Source organism: Mytilus edulis, chromosome 5 (assembly GCF_963676685.1).
Source record: "Mytilus edulis chromosome 5, xbMytEdul2.2, whole genome shotgun sequence".
Taxonomy (NCBI): Eukaryota; Metazoa; Mollusca; class Bivalvia; order Mytilida; family Mytilidae; genus Mytilus; species Mytilus edulis.
Genome location: NC_092348.1, coordinates 75,650,868 through 75,659,787, shown reverse-complemented (window position 1 = coordinate 75,659,787; position 8,920 = coordinate 75,650,868).

Here is an 8,920-nt window from a genome sequence, read left to right as displayed (position 1 = left end):
TAACACAAAAACGTTTTCAGCAGTTCTCATGAAACTTTGCTGAATTGTGTATATCTATTGTTGTAAGCAACCTTTCGATTTTTTTTTTCGATTTTATGTTATTCAGTTAAGGGATTGGTTCATTAAAAAAGATGTTCGGACAATAACTCAAAATTGTTTTCAGCAGTTATCATGAAACTTTGGTCTATTGTTTATATACATAATATATATTGACTGTTTTTTATAAATATCTGATATCACATTGAGAAGTTATTGAATATTTCAAAAAGGTGATGGGCGTATCATACGCTCATGGCGTAGCTGTTTATTTGTTATAGTATACTTTTTCAGCATTTTTTTTGTACAGTTATAGAAACTCACACATGCTTGTAATTTAAATAGTGATTAATAAAATTGAGAATGAAAATGAGGAATATGTCAAAAAGACAAAAAAGATATCTAGTAAAAATTCAAGGGCAGTTAAGGTATCAAAGTAGGTCCAATTGACATAGTTCTTGTGTGTTTGTTTGCGACTAAAAAATGACCTAAAAGAGTTTGAATATCCTTGTCAGATATTCCTGGCCATATGTTTTCCTTTTTGTCATATTAAGAATTGTTCTAATTTAATATGTTCGTTCGTGGCTGTCAAAAAAAATTCTAACATTCCAATTTTCGATAACAGTTAACAGCAAATACATTATCACAATAACAGATAACAAAAAAACTAAAAGCCCAAAAACAGCTGCTAACAAAGAATAAGACAACAACAGATAACAGCAAATATATTTTCAGAATGACAGATAACAAAGAATTAAAATGCCGTATAACAGCATAACAGCTAAACCCCTTGCCCCCTCTCTGATCGCTGTACATCACCAAATTCATAACTGAAATTTTCTTTGAAAATCTGTTTAAACATATAAAATAATGTGTTTATATACAATACTGATAAAACATAGAAATCCATTAAAAGATCATGACATGTTGTACAATTATTTATCTTACCTGTTATACATTAATGATTTGTAGGAATATGATTGGTTAAAACACACAGTCAGTTATTAGTGGCGTTATGTCCCTTTATACAAATAATACGGTGTTGAGGAAAAATCCTAAATTTTCAACAGACGATTAAATTTGGTGATAAACGTTTAAAATAAATTCATCAAACACATTGGAACTAACAAGTTGTTGTTGTTGGCATATGTTTTTGTATAGACCAATGGAAAAAGGTTCCTAATACTAACGGTATTGACGACGTGATCACTTTAAGAAGAGGCCTCTTATCATTATACCACATGTTAAGATAGTCGGTAAGATAAATTCGTTTCATAGTGTGCTAGTGACTTAATATGATATATATGGGGTCGGTAAATTCCCTATGGGATTCGAGCTCCGCTCTCACCCCATGTTGCATTTCTGACCCCATATTTATCGTATTAGGTCACTAACAGACTATGCAACTAACAATATGCAAGGAAAACGTGTATTCAACCGTGATATATGGAGATCATTTAGCCCCAATGCAAAACAGAAATGAAACTGGTCAGTAGTGCGTTGTGCTCTTTACGGTTGCTTTCATAGAGGTCATCACAGATAATTCTACACTTTTAACACTTCATGTTTAATTTTCACGTCTGCCGATTCTTGCATCAGTCTCATTTTGAGCAGAAATAATTTGAATTGAAATGTCCAAACAAAAACGAAAAAGACTAGCTATCATTTGTTAACGATACTTACAATTTACTGTAACATCCAGACTTTTATTCTGACTTCCACCAATAGCATTTGTTGCTGTACATATAAACAGTCCATGATCCTCAAAAGACAGTGACGTTATTATCAAGTGACCAACATTGATAATTCCTTTATCTGGTTTAGTCCATGTGTACTGACATGGAGGCTTACATGTTGCTGAACAAGTACATGGACCAAGTTGTTCCCCTTTCATCTTTGTTAATGAATTTGTACTAGGTTCGAAATGAAGACTTGATCCTGGACCAACTGTGAATGAAACTTATATAGAGGTACATTTTCTTTACTTTTGAAATAAGTTATGTTCGTGGATTGAAGAAAAATTGTCTTATTATTTGATATATGATTTCGTGGCCTTTCATAATCTTAAAAAAAAAAGCCTATATAAAACTTTTTATTCGTTAAAAAATTAATTTAATGTTCCTTCCGTACATGTATCTCCGAAATCGTCGACAATTGGTATTCCACGAAACACGGACAAGCATAGTTTCTGGTATGTTATAGATAATACAGTTTTCTAAGCTCATTCAAAAGAAAAAAATGTATACTACTTCAACTATATTTACTGTATTTTATGCAACAACATTACAAGGTTATTGTTTGAATTATGCACACCATTACTCATAGTCTTCAGGAGCCTGTAATTCAGTGGTTGTTGTTTGTTTATGTGTTACATATTTGTTTTTCTTTCATTTTTTTATACGAATAAGGCCGTTAGTCTTTCTCGTTTTAATTGTTTTACATTGTCATATCGAGGCCTTTTATAGCTGACTATGCGCTATAGGCTTTGTTCATTGTTGAAGGCCGTACGGTGACTTATAGTTGTTAATGTCTGTGTCATTTTGGTCTCTTGTAGATAGTTTTCTCATTGGCAATCATACCACATCTTCTTTTTTTTATATATGTATTATAAATGAACTTAAATATTGTTATTGTGTTTTGTCATTGCAATTGATAAATTGTGAATATGAAAACATACAATGAATACATGTATTGGTGAGTTAAAAATGTATCTACGCTGTCTTAAAGTTCATAGTTTTTACCATGCAGATTTGCAGTCAATTTGTTTTCTTTCAATTTAGTATAATCATATTGTATGATTGTGAAGAAATATCTCCTGATAATGCATTTAAAAACAATATAGGTTGCATTTCTGTAAATATTGACAATGCAATTTCCCATAGGAACTCCTTTTACGGCTAAAACTGTACCACTTTTACTATGAAGTTTTGAAAAAAATCTTATCCTAGAATTGAAAGTTCATATGCACCACAATTTTTTTCAAAGGTCAAAATATAGGGCTGTGCGGCATATTTTCAACGTTTATATGCCCTGAACTTCTCAGAGTTTAAACGTACACTAATTTTCTTAACTACCCCTACCTCGAATGAAAGGTTACCACAGATTTCAATGTAAACAATATGCACGTGTTTATTTACTGGTAACATTCCCAAGTTCTGTCTCTGCGATATGGAACACAGAGAGCATAACTGGGAACCAGCATGTAAACAAAATGAATTTTCTATGAATATTCAATTACTCCCCAAAAGAGGCGTGTTTTGAGAAACAGCTGTATTTACAAAGTGCAACCTATACAGACATTTATTCAAATAGAAAACTCTCTAAAATCAGTTTTTCTCACATTAATACTCATTTATCAGAATTAAAGTCTTAAAGAAATCACTGTGTATACTCTAAGTTTTTCTTTACTATACATTTTATACCCCCTCCCCTGTTTCAATTTTTTAAAGAATTTGAAAACAAGACATTAATTATTGCCAGCTTACCCTATTTGCATATTTTCTGATAAAAAATGTCTAGAACCTGTTAAAAACTGTTTTGATAACATATTGAAAGCATATCAGAATATCATAAATGTAATGTTTAGCAGTCAATCATTACAACATTCAAGATTATATAAAGTATCCAATCCAGCCTCTATCTCCAGTCCACATCTTACTGTATGCCTATTTGTCAATTAAAGAACACATTTTCTGCCTCAAATGGACAATTTAGAATTCTTGTCACAACAGTATCATCTTTAACCATATATCTGACACAATTTAGCTACTATATATACTAGAAGTGTTCAAACAAAGCCATATTTGCAATAGTTGTATGTATGCAGATACCAGTCTGAGATATAAATTCACTTAAAATGTTGTAGAGATGACTGCTAACATTTGATTTTTGCATAACTTCCAAGCACAGTTATTGTTTTCTATATCAAGAACTTGAAAATCCTAAAATCATAGCATTTACAAGTTAAATTATTTGTTTTATGACCCAGGGGGTAGGCAATTTTCTATGTTTCTTGCCCCTGGGGCCACAAATTTCCTAAATAATTCTGCTGTTTCTAGCAATTTGGAATATTTAGTACATATTCAGGATAGAACACACTATTGTAAGTTTTCTTGAGATATTTTTGTTTTTCTAGCTTGTATTTATTATGCCGTGGTGACAAAAAAGCAGATTTAGGTGTTGCGGCTTACTTTTAGGTTATCGAAAGGACACAAATACCCCATAAATAATATTCAGGAAGGATCTATGAGTTTCAATGACTGCGAAGAGTAAATGTAAGCACTTCTTAACAATTTAACTTACAAATATGCAAATATTATGATTTAATTTTGTATCCAGGACTTTAAGTAAACTATGCCTACTGTAAACTGTGAATTTATGCTGAGTCATCATATTTAAGGCCCAGGATTCTATCAATCTTCATTAAATATTTATAAAACTTCTTATTTGAGTTAATTTCTTTAAAATCTGTGAAATAAAGCAAATTTGGTTAAATTCTGAGTGTTCCCCTTTTTCACCCTATATACTGTGAAATTAACGATTATCACTGAAAAGAAATATTATCTGAGATATCAAATGAACATTATGTTGAACAAATATACAAGCTGCAAACAAAGAAGCTATTAAATTAAGACTTCAAAATAGTGAAGGTGAAATCCTCCCTTCGCAAATTTTACAAACGCCATCACGTGTGTGTTGGCTGTTACTGAAAACCAGTTTAACAGATGCTATCGGATATGTTCCTTATATTGTTACTACAATCCCGTTCATGTTCAACGAATGTGACCTATCGAAATATTATTTACTGGGTTTATAATTACATGAGCAACATGACGGATGCCACATGTGGAGCAGGGTCTACTTACTCTCCGGAGCACCTGAGATCAATCCCAGTTTTTTGTGGGGTTCGTTGTTTAGTACTTAGTTTATAATATTGGATCTTTTGTTCTTTTGTTTGTCTTGTTTTTTTCTTTTTATCCATGGCGTTGTCTGTTTAATTTCTATCTTTAAGGTAACAGATACGTAAATGGCTTGTCCGGCGATTTTTAAAAGAAATTGCATACACGTAGAACTTTCCTTTCTGTTGATATATAATTTTCAGGGGGTTACCGAACTCCCTTTTTATATATCAGCTCCTCTTTTGTGCCGTTTTGAAATACATTATGTAAATGTATGGATGTGTCTTATAATAAAATGTGTAAAAACAATAATTTCTGTATGAAGTGAGGTACTAGTATTTTTTGCTTTTTTCTCTCAGTTAGACCTAATGTTGACCCACATAAAGCTGCAACTGAATGTAAATATAGTTACCAAAGGTACCAGGTTTATAATTTAATACGCCAGACGCGCATTTCGTCTACGTAAGACTCATCAGTGACGCTTAGATCTAAATAATTATAAATCCAAACAAGTACAAAGTTGAAGAGCATTGAGAACCCAAAATCCCCAAAATGTTGCGCCAAATACGACTAAGGTAATATATTCCTGGGATAAAATAGTCCTTATTTTTTCGAAAAATTCAATGTTTGTAACAGGAAATTTATAAACATTACCATATAATTGATATTCATGTCATTACCGAAGTGTTGACTATTGGGATGGTGATACCCTCGGAGACGAAACGTCCACCAGTAGTGCGTCGACCCAGTGGTGTAAATAGTTTTCACAGGTACCAAGACTATAATTGAATACGCCAGACGCGCGTTTCGTCTACATAAGTCTCATCAGTGACGCTCAGACCCAAAATTTCAAAAATGTTGTTTAAGCCAGTTTTCTTTAAATTGTCATACCAAAACAAAAACACCAATATAATTGGAACAGATGTAACAGGCATTGTGAAGAACTAAATCAACCTTACAGTGAAATGAAATATAGTCATAGCATAACATAGGGCTACAGAAGATTGATGATGCAGTCCTTGTAGTAAGGGGATACAGTTTTCGAAGGCAATTGTATATTCAAACCTGTGTTATCCTTATTTACAAAGCCATGCATGCTGCTTGTATTCATTCTGTTGCTCTCATAAATACTAGTTTAGTTGAACAAACCTCAGGAGTATTGCTATTTCAAAAACTGTTTTAGTGTAAACGTCTTTCTTTCGTCTTATTATTGGTAACTGGATAACTATATTTGGATTTACAAGGTCCTAATGTTTTTCAAATAGTTTGCACTTGACCTCTACCTCATTTCATGGATCAGTGTATACGTGTAAGTTTTCGGGTTTTAGTCCATATCGCAAATACTACTAGGTCTAACATAGTGGGTTAGATTCATAATTTTACTCACTATTACTCACTACTATCATTAAAACTTAAAAGGGACAATCTTAATTTTTCAAGACCTAGATGATTTCGGCACGACTTGTGGAGAGAAGAATTCTAAAAATCCACAGAGGAATAATTTTTCATAGGTAACATAAATGACAATATTCTTAGAGTAGTCCACTGTACAACTTCTTATTCATAAACTTACTAAGAATTGTCGGTACCAACATATCACTGTTAGCAATTCTAGATTCATTATCTGAGGAAAAACATGAAAATATCACTGGTGTTGGAAGATGTGAAGGTGTATTGTATGTCCAGTGTGTAGTTAGTCCATTATCATCACACGCACATGATGCATTTATACATAGTATAGACACTGGGCTCATGAATTGAAAACATCCATACTGTTTGTCTATTGTTTTCATATTCATCAACTGTACACGAGACATTGTATGGCACGCTTGGTTCGATGAAAGGGTATCCAGATATACTAACATTTAAACTTTGGATAGTTAAATAAGTAAGATCTTTACAATGATAAAAATGTGTTATTTAAACTGACTAGCATATTTTATTTCATCTACTGCAATTTTACAAAAATTCTTCAATGAGTTGCATATTTGTAAATAGCTGAATCGGATTAATCCGTGAGACTGTTTTTCCTGGGTTTACTTTACGATTAAGCAAATTGACAGCACTACTTTCGTAATCTATTGATATAAACAAATACTACAATACTGTAATTCATACTATAATACATACAAAAAACGATAAGCACTAGAGCTTTACGAAATTAATAATATCAAAATGAAATAAAATTCCGCTGGCGTTTTGGCATTTGTTATTCCGTTATCATCTCGCTTCAAAATCCGAAATTATCTTATTAAAAAGGTATTTTTAAAGTCATAAGAAACGAGTGACCGGTGAAAAATATTGTTATTCCAATTCTTGAACCAATGCATACAAACATCATAAACTTAGTCTTCTGTGCACGAATTTATCATTTTTCTCGCATAAATGTCGTTTACTCGTCATTTTTTTTTCAATCGGTTAGTGTTGTTGTGAAAATATGGCAGGTAATTAAAATTCGTGTTTTGAAGCCGAGGTTTAACGATTGTCACCTGTTTGTCAACAATCAACAAAAAATCAACAGAAAAGCATGGACATTGAGCACGTGTTTAACATGTAAAATCAGATAATAGTTTATTTTAAGGACATCCATGCGTATTGCGATCACCGGAATTTTACGAGATGGGTCACACTGCGGTCACTTTGCATACGGAAATAATATCGGGGGAATAGCTTCCTGGAAGGAAGCAATTAAAATAAAGTAAACTTCTTCTAAATATGAACAAATTAAATAATTTTCTTCAGAAAAAAGTATATGTACATAAGTTTTATAATGAAAACTATCCATTGAGTTATAAAAAAACATACGCATTATTTTTTTCAAGTTGAGGTTTCTTATGACTTTAAGTAGGTGTACTTTCGTTTTAGATTTATAACGTTAATCTACCATTTTGTTGATTAATGGGTGTCAATTAAATTAAATTATAACATTTCAACTGGGGAGTTAACAGTAAATAGTGGTCAATGAACAAACAAAAGGTAATAGTTTTAATTCCATTTTTCAGTAACGAACTTCACAAAAACTAGTTTTACTTATAACGTTAGATGGACTTTTCGTCAGTTTATTTTAGTTATTCGCTCATTAAAGTCATCAAGAAAAATATGTTTTTTTTTCTGGCCTATAGAGCATTTCTTTAATTACAGTTTTTCAATATTGTAAATGTTCACTTTACATACAAGTTGGGAACAACACCTTGAAGTATTTTAAAGTACGATTATTTGGAAAGTTATCAAGTGGATAATATACCATTGCACGCTTATTTCAAGCAAATACACAACAATAAACATGCACACACAAACAAAGCAGATGCATAATGAAGCACGAGTCTTGAAACAACGTCAAGTATTTTGGGACTCTAATATTGATACCGACTTAAAGTTTAGGGACCGTTCAATATTTATCAGATAGATGGGCCGGTGCAAAATGGGGCGGGGCAAGCACTTTTTTGTTGGAAATATTTGGATGGGCGAGAACTTTTTTTAATATATATAGTGGATGGGCTAGAACTTATTTTATTTGAAAAAAATTTGCTTTCAATTTAATCGGTGTGTAGGAAATTCCTTTTGCAGGCACAAAAAACATAAGGGACATGGTCTCAACAATAACTTTCAAATAGAAAAAGAACTTTAATATATTTTGATTGTTTTAAGCTTAAGAGGGGCAAGGACTTTTTTTATAGATTTTTTTAGATGGGCGAGGATTTTTTTTCAGAATTTAAAAGGATGGGCATTAACTTTTTTAATGAATCAATATTAAGAATGCACCGGCCCATCCATCTGATAAAAATTGAACGGTCCCTTATATGTTAAACAATATCTGAAAATCCATTTATTTGATGAAAGATTTTATAAGAAATACGACTTTGAACCAATTTTGTAATTCTATCAAAAGGTCACTACATACATGAAAATTACTATACACTATTGTCATTTTAAAACATAACCTCCTAAACAATCAAAAGCGTGATGTTGCAATCTATTTTCTTTCC